The sequence below is a fragment of the Crocuta crocuta genome, unplaced genomic scaffold (genome assembly GCF_008692635.1).
Source record: "Crocuta crocuta isolate KB4526 unplaced genomic scaffold, BGI_CrCroc_1.0 scaffold274, whole genome shotgun sequence".
In the NCBI taxonomy this organism is placed as follows: Eukaryota; Metazoa; Chordata; class Mammalia; order Carnivora; family Hyaenidae; genus Crocuta; species Crocuta crocuta.
Genome location: NW_027530222.1, coordinates 2,557,947 through 2,573,595, shown reverse-complemented (window position 1 = coordinate 2,573,595; position 15,649 = coordinate 2,557,947). Strand labels below are relative to the sequence as shown.

General features: G+C 41.2%; 1 long non-coding RNA gene across 1 annotated transcript; it reads left to right on the top strand.

Moving 5' to 3' along the window:
* Window positions 1-36: 36 nt before the first annotated feature.
* On the top strand, window positions 37-14,883 carry LOC144232719 (uncharacterized). The gene is made up of 3 exons (XR_013335498.1): window positions 37-125; window positions 1,270-1,421; window positions 14,452-14,883. It is a non-coding gene; the product is annotated as an uncharacterized LOC144232719 (long non-coding RNA).
* Window positions 14,884-15,649: the final 766 nt, after the last annotated feature.

Sequence of the window (15,649 nt, the reverse complement as noted above, 5' to 3'; positions counted from 1 at the left end):
GCCCAGCCGGGCTGGAAATTCCTCTTCCTAGTTCCGCACGTTCTGTGCACGCTGAGCTCCCCGCGGTCGTCTCCGGTCCCCGACTCGGGAGAGCGCCCCTGGGACTCTAGGGGCCAGGGGAAGAGGTTGTAGGCCCAATTCCTATCCTTTAGGATCTGGACTGGGAGCCCAGTTTCTCCTCTTGAAAGCCGGGCAGGAAAGGGTTCGCGTGGATATATGCTTGTGAATTCGTGACTCTTGACTTCTGTCGAGTACCTTAGTCTCTTGAGTTCAGTTTTAAGATTCTCTGTAAGGGAGGATGATCAGGACTTTATTTCTCCGTGTGATTCTGATGCAATTGTTACATCTCTCTATCTGCCGGCTGTAGGGTACGGCTAGAGGTTTTATTGTTTGAGCCTAAATTTATTCAGATGTAAGACTGAAAAACGTGCTGGGCTGTTACAACATCTGAGCGTTAAAAGAACGACTATACCTTTAGGGGCTAGTAGAGTTCTCCAAGTATTTGTTAGGTGCCTTACCCGAGTTCGTCCATTATGCGGATGCATTCTGAGTGGTAAACATTGGGCGAGGCACTGAACGGGGGTTGAGGCGGAAGGAGGTGTAAAAATGAGTCAGAAATCGGTCTTGACTCTCAAAAGCTATTGTTAACCTAGACAGGTTCATGGTATTTGGAGTTAAGAGAAAGCTGCGAAAAGCACTTAAGTTTCTACAGATGCAGTCAGGCTGCGCAGCTTTTTCAGCAGAGATCAGCCTGATAGAAGCAGGGAAGATCAGGCTTGTTAAAGCGAAAATAGTCCAGTTAACAAGAGCCGGGAACTACGTTTATGGGGGAGTAATGAACCGGTTGGAATTGGGCCACTGTTTAGTGCCAGGAATGCCAAGTTGAAACATTAGGAATTTAATGACGTTTAAATCCAAGGGTTTCATAATTAAACCTATTACCCCCAAATCTACTTTTGGACGCTAATATTCCTATATTCTCTGGCTCCAATCCATTCTTCAGAGTAGTGCCAGATTCTTTGTGCCAAAAGTGCAAAACCCCTCCTCAAAACCTTGGATGGCTCGGTGACATCCCAATTGCCAAAATTCAGTGACCTTTTCATTCTTCAGCCTATATGATTCCTGTGGCACTTTTTCTTTTTTAAGTTTTGTTTAATCTCTATACCCAATGTGGGGCTTGAACTCAGGGCCCAAGAATGAGTCTCATCCTCTTTGGACTAAGCCAGCCAGGTGCCCCTGTAGCACTTTTTATCATTTACTCTTTCCTAGAAACTGTTGGGGTTGGAAGTTTGAAAGTGGAGATATTAACTTTCAGCGGCCTAGACACTGAGGAGGGGAAAAGGGTAACACAGAAACCTTGGGGAAAATCCACACCTGGATGAAGATGAACCTGCAAGAGACAGAAGACAAAGCAGTAGGAGGTAAACGGGGAGACCACAGTATGGCAACGCAAGGAAAGATAAGTGATAAATGAAGTGTTGGGGTGACTAGTATTTAGAGTTAGTGTGTGAGTGGTCATCCTTTATTTTACATTAAGGAAATGAAGCTTTGAGAGAAGCAGTTTTCACTTCCTAGTAAATCTTGTTTTTCTATACATTGGTTTATACCAGTGTACTTCCCCAAAGAAAACTGATGATCTCCACCTCTAATGAATTACTAAGTTAAAAATACAATGAAAAAAGGGGCACCTGGGTGGCTCAGTCGGTTAAGCTCCTGACTTCCACTCAGGTCATGATCTCACGGTTTGTGGGTTCCAGCCCCCGACGGGCTCTAGCTGACAGCTCAGAGCCTGGAGCCTGTTTCAGATTCTGTGTCTCCCTCTCTCTGCCTCTGCCCTGCTCATTCCCTCTCTCCCTCCCTCTCTGTCAAAAATAAATTTAAAAAGCCATTAAAAAATAAAAATAATAAAATAAATAAAAATCCCCTAAAACATATGATCTATGTAGTCTTAGACACTCATTTACCCCCAATGAGCTAAGTAGAGGTTGAGGTTTAATATCGAAGTTTCTGTAGCATCAAACTAAGGGAGCCAGGTATCATGATAAAGTGCTTAGCACAGTCAATGAATCCTATAACACCCTGAAGATATTACTAGTATTCCCCATTAAAAATTAACTCTTCATATTTAAATTAGAAACACTACACTGCATATAGAGAAGGCAGTTAGGTTTGGTTTGATCTGTTTTGACATGTGCACACCCATTGTCTTAGTCCATTCATGCTGTTATAACAAAATTCCACAAACTGGGTAGCTTATAAATAACAGTAATTTATTTCTCACAGTTCTGACTGGTAGAGAGTCCAAGATCAAGGGCCATGCTTTTCCTGGTTCATAGTTGGCACCATCTAGCTATAGTCACAGGGTTGAAAGGGTGGGGAATCCCCTGGGGTCTTTTTTCTTAGAGCACTAATCTAATCTCATGTATGCTCTACTCTTATGATTTAAATACCTCTCCAAGACCTCACCTCCTAATTGGTCACTTTGGAGGTTAGAATTTCAACATATGGGGGCCCCTAGGTGGCTAAGTCATTTCAGCCTCCGACTTCGGCTCAGGTCATGATCTGCAGGTTTGTGGGTATGAGCCCTGCATCTGGCTCTCTCCTGTCGGCACAGAGCCTGAATTGGATCCTCTGCCCCTCCTCTGTTCTCTCTCTCTCTTTCTTAAAATAAATAAATAAACTTAAAAAAAATAAAGTTAAAGAATTTCAACCTATGAATTTTGTAGGGATACATTCAGACTACAGCACTCATTGTCATCACCACAATCAAGATAACACCTCACCTCTAAGAGTTCTCTTCTGCTTTTTTCTAATCCATCTCTCCCACCAACTCCGTTTCCAGGCAGCCATTTTCTGTCAGTTTGCATTTTCTTGAATTTTAAGTAAATGGAATCATGTACTTTATTTTCTTTTTGCCTGGCTTCTTTGGCTCAGCATAGTTTTGAGATCTACCCTTGTTTGTATCAACAGGCTGTGGGTTTTGTTCTTTATTACTGAGTAGTATTCCATTGTATGATTTCCCACAATTAGCTCCACAATCTGTGGATGAACATTTCAGTATCTAATTTTCAGCTATGATAAATATAGCTGCTGTGAACATTGTGTACTAGACTTTGTGTAGGCAGGTTTTGTGTCTCTTGGTGAAAAACCTGTATGTTGAGTGACTGTGTTATATAATGGGTGTTTAACTTTTAAAGAAACATCCAAACTGTTTTCCATGGGGTTGTACGATTTTACATTCCCACCAGTAATATATGAGAGTTCCAGTTGCTCTGTGTTTTCATCAACACTTGGTATAAGTTTCATTTTTTTAGTTTTTAATTTTAGCTGTTCTAAGGGGTGTGTAGTGATCTCTCATTGTGGTTCTAATTTACCTTTCCCTTACAGCTAATGATGTTGAACGTTATTTCAGGTGCTTGTTGGCCTTCCTATATATTTTGTTTTGAAATGACTTCAGATATTTTGCCCATATCCTTATGTGGTTATTGGTCTTACCCTTGAGATGGAAGAACTCTTTATATGATCTGAATAGAAGTCCCTTGTCTAATATGTGTTTTGCAAGTGTTTTCACACGGTCTGTGGCTTGCCTTTTAATTTTGTTAATGGTGGCTTTCAAAGAGCAAACAGTTTTTTATTTTAATGGAATCCAAGTTACCAAATTTTTGTTTTGCTTATTATTCACACTTTTTATGTTTAAGAGCTATCAAGGCTAAGGTGGCAATGATATTCTCTTATGTTTTCTAAAAGTTTTATAGTTTGGGGTTTGATACTTAGGTCTGTGATCCATATTTAGTTACTTTTTGACTACAGTGGGAGGTCGAGTTGATTTTCATTCCTCCCCTCCCCCCACCACACACACAGATATTCAAGTAATCCAGTACTATTTGTTGAAGACTTCTTTCCGTATTGAATTGCTTTAGCATCTTTGTCAAAAACTAATGGACTGACCATGTTTAGGTCTATTTCTGTTCTGTTGATCCTTATGTTTGTCTTTTCACCAATTTCCAACTATCTTGATTACTGCGGCTTCATGGCAAGTTTTGAAATTGAGTAGGTTAAATCTTCCAACTTCATTCTTCCTTTTAAAAATTGCTTTGGTTACTCTAGTATCTTTATGTTTCCATCAATTTCTTAAATAAAAAAAAATTCTGGCATGTTGGCATGTAGTAGGCGCTCAATAAATATGTATAATTCACAAATAGACAATTACGGAATTGAAATAATTGCCATGTGTAACTAAAATAAGTGTTCTGGTGTTTTGAACAACTTACTGTTTAGAACAACCACAAATCTAGGGGTGCCTGGGTGGCTCAGTCGGTTAAGTGTCTGACTCTTGATCTCAGGGTCATGAGTTTCAGCCCCACACTGGGTGTAGAGATTACTTAAAAAACAATTATTAGAGTTAACTAGGCAAACAAAAGGGAAAGAATATTCTAGTTAGGGCTAGCCTGTGCAAAGGCTCTGAGGCATGAAAGAACAAATGATGTATTTGGGGAACTCTGTCACTATTATACGGCTTTAATTTTTTTCAAGGGTGATACGAAAAATTGGTACAGCCTTACAAAGGTATACATAAACCTGATTATAATGTAATTAATTATAATGTTAATACATAAAGCCCCACCAGAGGGAGGGGCTTTCAGTGAGTCATTCCCAGCACTAGGCACAGGGATGGACACATAATGGGTACTAAGTAAACAGTTAAAATTGTTTTTCTAGTCACAATATTTCTGACATCAAATGTGTGGTTCCCCCCCCTTCTCCCAGATACACACACTGACCAATTTTCAAACTCTTTAGACACCGACTGGATGTTCTATAATTGGATTCTGGCACTAACTACTCAGAGTTAGCACAGACTGTATAGGTTAAGGCCTCACTCCCACAAGACTGCCCCAACTTCAGACACAAATTACAAATAGGGGGGCCCCAGGTTACACATACTTTTGTCCTTTGTCCTTTGGATACTAATTGGGAGTCCTCTTGACCCCCTATTTAGGTTTGACAATTTGCTATCATAGCTCACTGAATTCAGGGAAGCACATTAGTTGCTGTTATGACACTTTAAAGGATGTTGTCTTTCATTTATTTTTTTTTTAAGGATGTCATCTTTTAATATAAAGGATACCAATGATGAGCCAGATAAAGAAGGGACAGGACAAAGTCCAGAAGGGTCTCATGTGTGCAGCTTCTATCCCAGAAGAACTTGGGGTGTACTACCCTATCAGCACGTGGATGTGTTCACCAACCTGGAAGCTCTTTGAACCTCATTACTTAGTATTTTTTTATGGAACTTCTATTAACTTGACATTATTGATGAAGTCATTGGCTATGAATGTCAAGGATGGGGCTGAAAGTTCCAGCCCTCTAATCACATGATTTGACTTAGCTGGCAATCAGCTCCCACCTGAAGCTATCTGGGGTCCTACCTAGAGTCATCTTATTAGCATACAAAAAGGCACCTTGGGGGCTCCTGGGTGACTCAGTCCGTGAAGTGTCCCCTGACTTCTGCCCAGGTCATGATCTCATGGTTCTGAGTTGGGTCCTGCATCTGGCTCGCTGTTGTCGGCGTGAGCCCACTTTGGATCCTCTGTCTCCCTCTCTCTCTGCACCCCCACCCAATAAACAAACACTAAAAAACCCTCAAAAAAAAAAAAAAAAGCCCACCCAAAACAAAAGGCACTTTTATCCCTCCAGAGATTGGAAAGGATTAGAAGCTCTTGTTTCAGGAACTCCAAGAGAAGACCAGACATACATATATGTCTATTTGTGTCACGGTATCACAGTATTTATTTATTAAGTGAATAGACAAGTGGATGAATTATAGCTTCTACTTGGTTGGAGAGTGAACTGATCCATAGTGTTCAATGAATGTGAGAACAGTCCAGGAAGGTCAGTTAATGTCCTATCAGGGAAAGATAGAAAATAATATAAGGAAAGGATTCATGTCTCAAAATGCAACAGTTTCTTTCAAGGATGGAGCAGTAATCACAATGTAAGATAACATTTCATAAGAAAGAACCTGAATGACTTAAATTATGGTTATTGGGGCATGAGATTATATGTTTTGGAAAAACTTAAATGAAATTATTAAAGGTATTTAATTTAAAAAAGTTTTTTTTAATGTTTATTTATTTTTGAAGGAGAGAGAGGCAGACTGCAAGTGGGGGAGAAGCAGAGAGAGAGGGAGACACAAAATCAGAAGTAGGCTCCAGGCTCCGAGCTGTCAGTACAGAGCTGGATGTGGAGCTCAAACTCAACGAACTGTGAGATCATGACCCGAGCTGAAATCAGACGCCTAACTGACTGAGCCACCCAGGTGCCCCAAATTATTTAAGGTTTAAATGGTTAGCTCTTGGGGCACCTGGGTAGCTCAGCTGGTTGAGCATCCAACTTTGGCTCAGGTCATTATCTCGTGGTTTGCCAGTTCAGGCCCCACACTGGTTTCTGTGCTGACAGTGCAGAGCCTGGAGCCTGCTTCCAATTCTGTGTCTCCCTCTCTCGCTTCCCATCCCACACTCATACTCTGTCTCTCTCTCTCAAAAATAAATAAAATATTAATAAAAAATTTTAACTTTTAGTTTTCTGAAAAAGCCTCTTCTATATCATTTCACATAACTGTGAGAAATAAGCCCACTGACCCAGTCAAAGGNATCTCATGGTTCTGAGTTGGGTCCTGCATCTGGCTCGCTGTTGTCGGCGTGAGCCCACTTTGGATCCTCTGTCTCCCTCTCTCTCTGCACCCCCACCCAATAAACAAACACTAAAAAACCCTCAAAAAAAAAAAAAAAAGCCCACCCAAAACAAAAGGCACTTTTATCCCTCCAGAGATTGGAAAGGATTAGAAGCTCTTGTTTCAGGAACTCCAAGAGAAGACCAGACATACATATATGTCTATTTGTGTCACGGTATCACAGTATTTATTTATTAAGTGAATAGACAAGTGGATGAATTATAGCTTCTACTTGGTTGGAGAGTGAACTGATCCATAGTGTTCAATGAATGTGAGAACAGTCCAGGAAGGTCAGTTAATGTCCTATCAGGGAAAGATAGAAAATAATATAAGGAAAGGATTCATGTCTCAAAATGCAACAGTTTCTTTCAAGGATGGAGCAGTAATCACAATGTAAGATAACATTTCATAAGAAAGAACCTGAATGACTTAAATTATGGTTATTGGGGCATGAGATTATATGTTTTGGAAAAACTTAAATGAAATTATTAAAGGTATTTAATTTAAAAAAGTTTTTTTTAATGTTTATTTATTTTTGAAGGAGAGAGAGGCAGACTGCAAGTGGGGGAGAAGCAGAGAGAGAGGGAGACACAAAATCAGAAGTAGGCTCCAGGCTCCGAGCTGTCAGTACAGAGCTGGATGTGGAGCTCAAACTCAACGAACTGTGAGATCATGACCCGAGCTGAAATCAGACGCCTAACTGACTGAGCCACCCAGGTGCCCCAAATTATTTAAGGTTTAAATGGTTAGCTCTTGGGGCACCTGGGTAGCTCAGCTGGTTGAGCATCCAACTTTGGCTCAGGTCATTATCTCGTGGTTTGCCAGTTCAGGCCCCACACTGGTTTCTGTGCTGACAGTGCAGAGCCTGGAGCCTGCTTCCAATTCTGTGTCTCCCTCTCTTGCTTCCCATCCCACACTCATACTCTGTCTCTCTCTCTCAAAAATAAATAAAATATTAATAAAAAATTTTAACTTTTAGTTTTCTGAAAAAGCCTCTTCTATATCATTTCACATAACTGTGAGAAATAAGCCCACTGACCCAGTCAAAGGATGGACACGGAGACTTGGAGCACAGTGAAGTGTGGTTTTAACCAATGTTCTTGCAAGAGTGGATGTCTGATGGGCAGTTATAGCAGACAATTTATCTCCTACCATGAAGTCCCTCCCCTGATTCCTCAGAGTACTACAGAGGTTACAGCCTTACCCATCCCCTCAAGTTGCCTATGCCCATGTAAGGCAAAAAGTAGTCTGATTGCAGCAAATGTACATTCCTTGAGGTGACACAGAGACCTCAGTTCTTTGGCGCATGCTCATTGCAAAGCCAATGAAAAATAAGCCCATGAAATGGAGAGAGGAAAAAGAACCAGGAAGTGAAGTGTCTAAGGGTTTAGGACTCCATCGTGGAGGGGTGGCGTTCACACATATTTCCAACAGGTTGGAAACCTGTTGTTAACCAGACAGCACAGCTTTTATTTGGTATTTCTGAAAATGAATCATCTCACTTCTCACATAACCAGCATGTTGCTGTAAAAAAATTAAAAAGGGCCACAGGCAGCATAATACTTTTAAGAGCACAGATCCTGGAGCCAGGATGCCTGGGTTTAAATTGTGTCTCCACTATTTTAGTTTGGACAAGTTGTTTCACTTTTCTCTGCTTTTGTTTTCTCATCTGCTAAAAGAGGGATGTTATTATTACCTACTTTCTCAGGTTTTATGTGAATCAAGTTTCTTGATNGGGGGCACCTGGGTGGCTCAGTCAGTTAAGAGTCTGACTTCGGCTCAGGTCATGATCTCACGGTTCATGGGCTCGAGTCCTGCATTGGGCTTTGTGCTGACAGCTCAGAGCCTGGAGCCTGCTTCAGATTCTGTGTCTCCCTCTCTCTCTGACACTTTCCTGCTCATGCTCTCTCTCTCTCTTTCAGAAATAAAACATTAACAATTTTTTTTTTTTAAACTTAGAACGGGACTTAGCACATACTGTGATCTTCAGTACTGTCCATTAGTGTCTTCTACATAGCATTGAACATTTTTAGTATATTCTAAATTCACCTTGAAAATGCTAATGCAGTCTTACTTTCTAAATCTGTTAACTTTTTACTTCCCATTAGGAATCTCAATTCTGATAACAGTGTTCTGCCAGAGACATTTTGTGTGGCTGCTGACCTTGTCGCACAGCCAGGATTACAGATGGGACTGATCTACTTGGCAGATGGGTCATAAACTTGATACCAGATTTATTTCAAGCTGTTAACAAGAAATAGGGAATATTTCAGAGGTTGTATCTCAAACCTTTGAAAATCATGCATGAGAGAATAACTGTGAATAACGTTCCCTTCTCTGTACGGCTGTGGTACACCCATTGCCCCTGTAACTGTCTCACTGTCAGTGCTGTTGGCAGGGCAACCCCATGTGGCCAAGTGATGTTGGCTATCTGGCCACGGCTGCTTGGACCGGAGGTAATACTGATTGATACGTTAGTCAGTGACCTGTGGTGATGGCTCCCTAGGAATGAGATGAGCTGGGGCTTCCAGATCCTTGCTGGGATTTGGATGGGAACATAGAGAAACCAAGTGGTTAGCAGTAGGTCCTAAAGCAAAAAGAATGGAGTGAGATAGGAAAGGAGTCATATGAGGGGTGCCTGGGTGGTTCAGTCGATTAAGCATCCGACTCTTGATTTCAGCTCAGGTCATGATCTCATGGTTCATGAGTTTGGGCTCCATGTCAGGCTCTGCACTGATGGTGTGAAGCCTTCCTGGAATTCTGTCTCCCTCTCTCTCTCTCTGCCCTTCCCCTTCTCACTCCCAAATAAATACATAAACTTAAAAAAAAAAGGAATTATGTGGATTCAGCTGTGTTCATGCCCAAATTCTGAAGCAGGATAAAACAAACAAACAAACAAGGACCTGCTAAAAACAACAGGCCCAGGGCACCTGGCTAGCTCAGTCAGTGGACCATGCAACTCTTGATCTCAGGGTTGTACATTTGAGCCCCACATTGGGTGTAGAAATTACTCAAAAATCTTATTAAAAGATAAAGAAAAGAGAAAGGAAAGAGAGAGAGAGACAAAGAAGGAAAGAAAGGAAGGAAAGAAGGAAGGAAGGAAGGAAGAGAAAGAAAGAAAGGAAGGAAGGAAGGAAGGAAAGAAAGAAAAAGAAAAGAAAGAAAGAAAGAAAGAAAGAAAGAAAGAAAGAGGCATATCTAAAATGGAGTCACTTGCTCTAAGTGTCACCAAGACTTAACAACTAAGCTAACTGCAGTTTCAGCCTCTTAGGAATGGATTTTTAAACCAATCAGTTTGGAATTTCCCAATCAGCACTAATGAGGTCATCTGCCTGATAAGACCCCTACCCTGTAACCATGCGTGAAAGAATCAAGTCTTTTAACTTTCTTGTCCCCCCTCCTTCTGCTTGTGAAAGCCTTCCATTTTGTACAACTCCTATCACCTCCCTTGGGCTTGCTAGATGGGATACTGATTCATTTATGGATCCTTGAAAAAAGCTAATTATATCTTTAAATTTACTCAGTTGAATTTTTTTTCTTTTTTTAGCAGACTTACCAAGTTGAGAAAAGATTAAGTTCTCAAGCCCGTGTACTATGAAAATGCAGCATTTTGATATATTTTGATACATTCTTCTCTAAAAATTCCTTAAGTATACAATTCATATGGTTTTGTGAAGTTTGCGTGGATGCATGGACATTCATATTGTTTTGAGGGATTCCCTTTCCAGATTTCCAATTTCTATATCTGCACTTTCCTAAAACCAACCTTCAGATCGGTGGTATAATACTGGTTCTCTGTCCCTCCTCCTCCTCTTCCACAATGGGATTCTTCTTCCACTTTGCAAAAGTGGAAGTATACATCTCACCCATCAAAATCTTATAATGATGCATCGTCCTGAGGTATATAAAAACCTCAGGGTGCCAAACAAAGTGCCGTGTTGGCACCGGTGTTGATAAAATAATTGACTCTAATGACTGAGTAGAAAAATCATTTTTCAGGTGGGAAGACAGTTTTTGCAAGGTGAGGTGGTATCCAATAAAATAGGACGAGGGCTTAACAAAATTGTCTATCAAGAGATCATTAAAAATAATTTTTGGGGTGCCTGGCTGGCTCAGTCAGAAGAGCATGCGACTCTTGATCTCGGGGTTGTGAGTTCAAGCCCCACACTGAGTGTAGAGATTACTAAAATAAATTAATTAACTTAAAAAAATTTCTTATGTAATATCACCAAGTCAGTTTGGCGTTGTTTAAAATAAAAAAAAAATGTCCAACAGAATAAATTTGAAGATCATTCTGCGTTTATTCAGTGATCTCGAATCCCATCTAGTGGATAGAAAGGAGCTCTAAGGGGCTATATGAGATGGAGGACTTTTATAGGCAGAAGGAAGTGGGACAAGGCGGTTATTCTAGCAAAAAGATAATTGTTTCAGCCAAGCTCACCCTCCTAGGAGGGAATATATCAGGCAGATTATCTCACGGGTACTGACCAGGAAATTCTAATATTTCTTGTTTTTTTTTTTTTTAAGTTATTTATTTTTGAAAGGGAGTGAGAGAAACACATGATCAGGGGAGGGGCTGAGGGAGAGGGGCACAGGGGATCCAAAGTCTCTGCTAAGAGCAGAGAGCCTGATGTTGGGCTCAAACTCACGAACCTCGAGATCATGACCTGAGCCCAGGTCGGAAGCTTAACCAACTGAGCCCCCAGGAGCATTCCTCTAAATAATCAAAGTGTACAGAGCAGTTGGAGGACATTTTCTCACTGAGGGGGAAAATATCAGCTCCCAGCTCCAGCCAGAACATGGTGAGAGCCAGTCTGACCTGGGATCTCAGTCCAGCTCTGCTACTTATGGAATTTAGATGTTGGATAACTTTAATTTTTATTTATTATTTATTTTTTACTATCTTAAAACTCTTTTCTTTTTTTAAATGTTTGTTTTTGAGAGAGAGAGAGAAAGAGAGAGTGAGTGGAGGAGGGGAAGAGAGAGAGGGAGACAGAGGATCCTAAGTGGGCTCCACACTGACAGCAGAAAGCCAGACGCAAGGCTTGAACTCATGAACTGTGATATCATGATCTGAGCCCAAGTCAGGGGTTTAACCAACGAGGCCACCCAGCTGCCCCTTAAGTTTTTAAAGTAGGCTCTATGCTCAATGCGGGGCTTGAACTTAGGACCCTGAGATCAAAAGAGTCCCGTGCTCTACTGACTGAGCCAGCCAGGCGCTCCAATCTTGGGNGAGAGAGGGAGTCACAGACTCTGAAACAGGCTCCAGGCTCTGAGCTGGCAGTCAGGACAGAGCCCGACGCGGGGCTCGAACCCACGAACCGCGAGATCATGACCTAAGCGAAAGTCAGACGCTTAACCGACTAAGCCACCCAGGCACCCCACTTGCAGGTTCTTATGAAGAGTAAATGGATCCTATATATGCAGTGTCTAGCATCACGTATCCGCTCTGCAGTTGCTTAATAAAAGTTACCTATAATAAAATACTAAATGTTGCTTTACTCTTAGGGAATTATTTACTGGGATCCAGCTCTTTTTTGATTCTTCTTGTGACTTTTATGGCCTGAGACATAAAAATTATTTTGTAGGTAGAAATTTATCATTTGTAGCTTTGAATGCTCTTTTTAAATTTGGTAATTTCCCACAAAATGGTATCTCAAAATGGAATCCTCACCCATACCTCCCTAAAAGCTTGGATCCCAATCCACTGCCGGATACAAATTATACTCAACTTATCAGATACACCCATAGGAGAATTAGATTCAAAAGTGAGCAGTGGAGGGGCGCCTGGGTGGCTTAGTCGGTTAAGCGTCTGACTTTCGCTTAGGTCATGATCTCGCGGTTCGTGGGTTCGAGCCCCGCGTCGGGCTCTGTGCTGACTGCCAGCTCAGAGCCTGCAGCCTATTTCAGAGTCTGAATCTCCCTCTCTCTCTGACCCTCCCCTGCTCACGCTGTCTCTCTCTCTCTCTCCTAGAAATTAAAAAAAAAAAAAATTAAAAAAAAAAGTGAGCGTAGAAGAAGGTGGCCCCGTATCTAGGGATTAATCTTCTGACAAGCATGGTAGAGTTGGTAGAGGTTCTGACATCAAATGCAGAGCCTCAGATGGGCAAACTGGGGTATTTTTGGTGGACGTGTTTTCGTAGAGGTGTTTTTGCTAAACAATCCCCTTGGTGGTTGGGTCTTGTTCTAGGATGTGAACAGTAGTTGGATTCTCTTCTTTTCTGAGAGATTAGGTGAGAATTCAACATCCTATAATAAATTTTTTGCCGCTATGAACCCTGATTTAATACATTTCTAAGTAAATAAATATCAGAAACCTTCTCTTCATTCTACCCATCCCATCTTTTATAAGATCACCAGTTTGGTGTTAAAAGTCATTTTGGGGGGCACCTGGGTGGCTTAGCCAGTTAAGCATCTGACTCTTGGTTTTGACTCAGGTCATGATCTCACTTTTCATGGGTTCAAGCCCTGCATCAGACTCTGTGCTGACAGCGTGGGATTCTCTCTCTCCCTCTCTTGTCCCTCTTCCACTTGCTCTCTCTTAAAAATAAATAAGCTTAAAGTCATTTTGGTTTTAAAAATATCTTAGGGGCACCTGGGTGGCTCAGTCAGCTGAGTGTCTGGCTTCAGCTCGGGTCATGAGCTCATGGTTAGTGGGCTCTAGCCCCACGTCGGACTTTGCACTGACAGTGTGAGGCTGCTTTGGAATCTGTCTCCCTCGCTCTATGCCCCTCCCCCACTCGCTCTTGCTTCTCTCAAAAAGAAATACACATTAAAATAAATAAATAAAATATCTTAAATTTATATCATTCTTTAGATATTTTGATTCTGTTTCTTTCATCTCTTTTTAATTCTCATTCTTCAGATAAGGAACTTGAGGGCCTCAAAGATATCTATCCTACTTCCTCTCTGACCATACTTCTCTATAAGAAGTCCCGATCTTCCAGGCCCATGGAGGCAGCCCTATGTCCTCACCGAGCTTGAACATCCGCTCAGTCCTTAATGGTGATTGACCCAGGAGTGGAGATTTGACCAACGTGAACCAAAAAGATCTCCTCTCGTGCTGAGAGTGAGGACCACCATGTGTCTGAGGTTCTGTCACACTATTTTGGGAGAGTGGGATCAGAGTAACTGTGATGTTGTGTAAGCAGCTTCTCTACACCTGATCCTGGCAGGGGTTTTGTGGGTTTATACAGTGAGGTTTGTACAATGTGGAGGAAATTATTTTTATTTAACTAATTGATTTTACTTTTTAAAGTTTATTTATTTTGAGAGAGAGAGAGAATGTGTGGGTGTGTGCACGCACGTGTGCCCATGAGTAGGGGAGGGACAGTGGGAGAGGGAGAGCAAGAATCCGAAGCAGGCTCTGTGCTGTAAGCATGAGTCCCATGTGGGGCTTGGTCTCATGAACCGTGAAAGCATGATCTGAGCAGAAATCAAAAGGGATGCTTAACAAACTGTACCACCCAGGCATTCTACATGATATTTTTAATATCATACCAGAGTATAAGCTGGCTCACAGACATCTGACTCTCTTGACTATTGTTACTTTCTCTGCGTTACTATCTATGAATGAGAAGCCCCAAAGAGTTTACAACCCTGAAGAGTTAGAGGTTAACTTGTGGAACATTGATAAGGGCAGACAATCTTTTATTTCCTGCTTGATAACAAGGATATTCCAAAGGTATGTTTTTTTTTTGTTTTTGTTTTTTTTTCAGTATGGAGTTTCCTCAGAAAGCTGAAAACAGAACTACCCTATGATCCAGTATTTGGGTATTTACCCAAAGGACACAAAAATACAGATTTGAAGGGGTACAGCAGCATTATCAACAATAGTCAAACTAAAAAGAGGCCAAATGTTCAATGGTGAATGGATAAAGAAGATGTGGTACACACACACACACGCACACACACACACGCTGGAATATTACTTGGTGATCAAAAAGAATGAAATCTTGCCATTTGCAATGATGTGGATGGAGCTAGAGTGTATTGTGCTAAGCAATAAACCAATCAGAGAAAGACAAAGAAAATACCATATGATTTCTCTCATATGTGGAATTTAAGAAGCAAAACAGATGAATATATGAAAAGGGGGAAAAAAGAGAGAGGGAAACAAACCACAAGAGACTCTTAATGACAGAGAACGAACAGGGTTGATGGAGGGATGTGGGTGGGGGATGGGCTAGATGGGTGATGGGCACTAAGGAAGGCACTTGGGATGAGCACTGAGTGTTGTATGTAAGTGATAAATCCCTGAATTCTACTCCTGAGACCAATATAGCACTGTATGTTAACTAAAATTTAAATTAAAAGAAGGCATTCTAACTCATTTCTTTGTGACTTGATTTATTTCCTTTCCTTGGAATTCCTTTTTCCTCATTTCACCCTACATAGCCCAGCCAAGAAGCCACCTCTCTGTAGATTTCTCTGACCCACTCCTATCAAAGCCAGCATGAATTGTCTCCTCATTTATGATCCCACTGGTTTTTACCTATCTCTCTCACAGTACTTATTTCACCCACTGTAACTCATATTTTTGTCTCCAACCAGGGTCCATGGAAACACTAAGAGAACTTGTTCAGTAATATCAAGAGATATCTGGGAATGCATCATAGAGAAAGTAACCTCTGCAAATGCATTGCCCCTGAATACTTTTCCTATAAACATTTTTGAGTATTTATCATGTACTCCAGGAATATGCAGTTGAAGTAAGATATTATTCCCCCCACCCACCCAAAGCACTACCTAGTGCTTTATGTAACCCTGGTAATCAACACATTTGTTGAAAAGCCGTATTCAAAACATGAAAGATGATGACTGGCAATGAGTACCTTATTTTCTTAAGTGGTGAGTAGACTGCTGAATAATTTTAGCTTGCTCTCCCCACTTTTAAAAGTAATTTCAACACCCAGT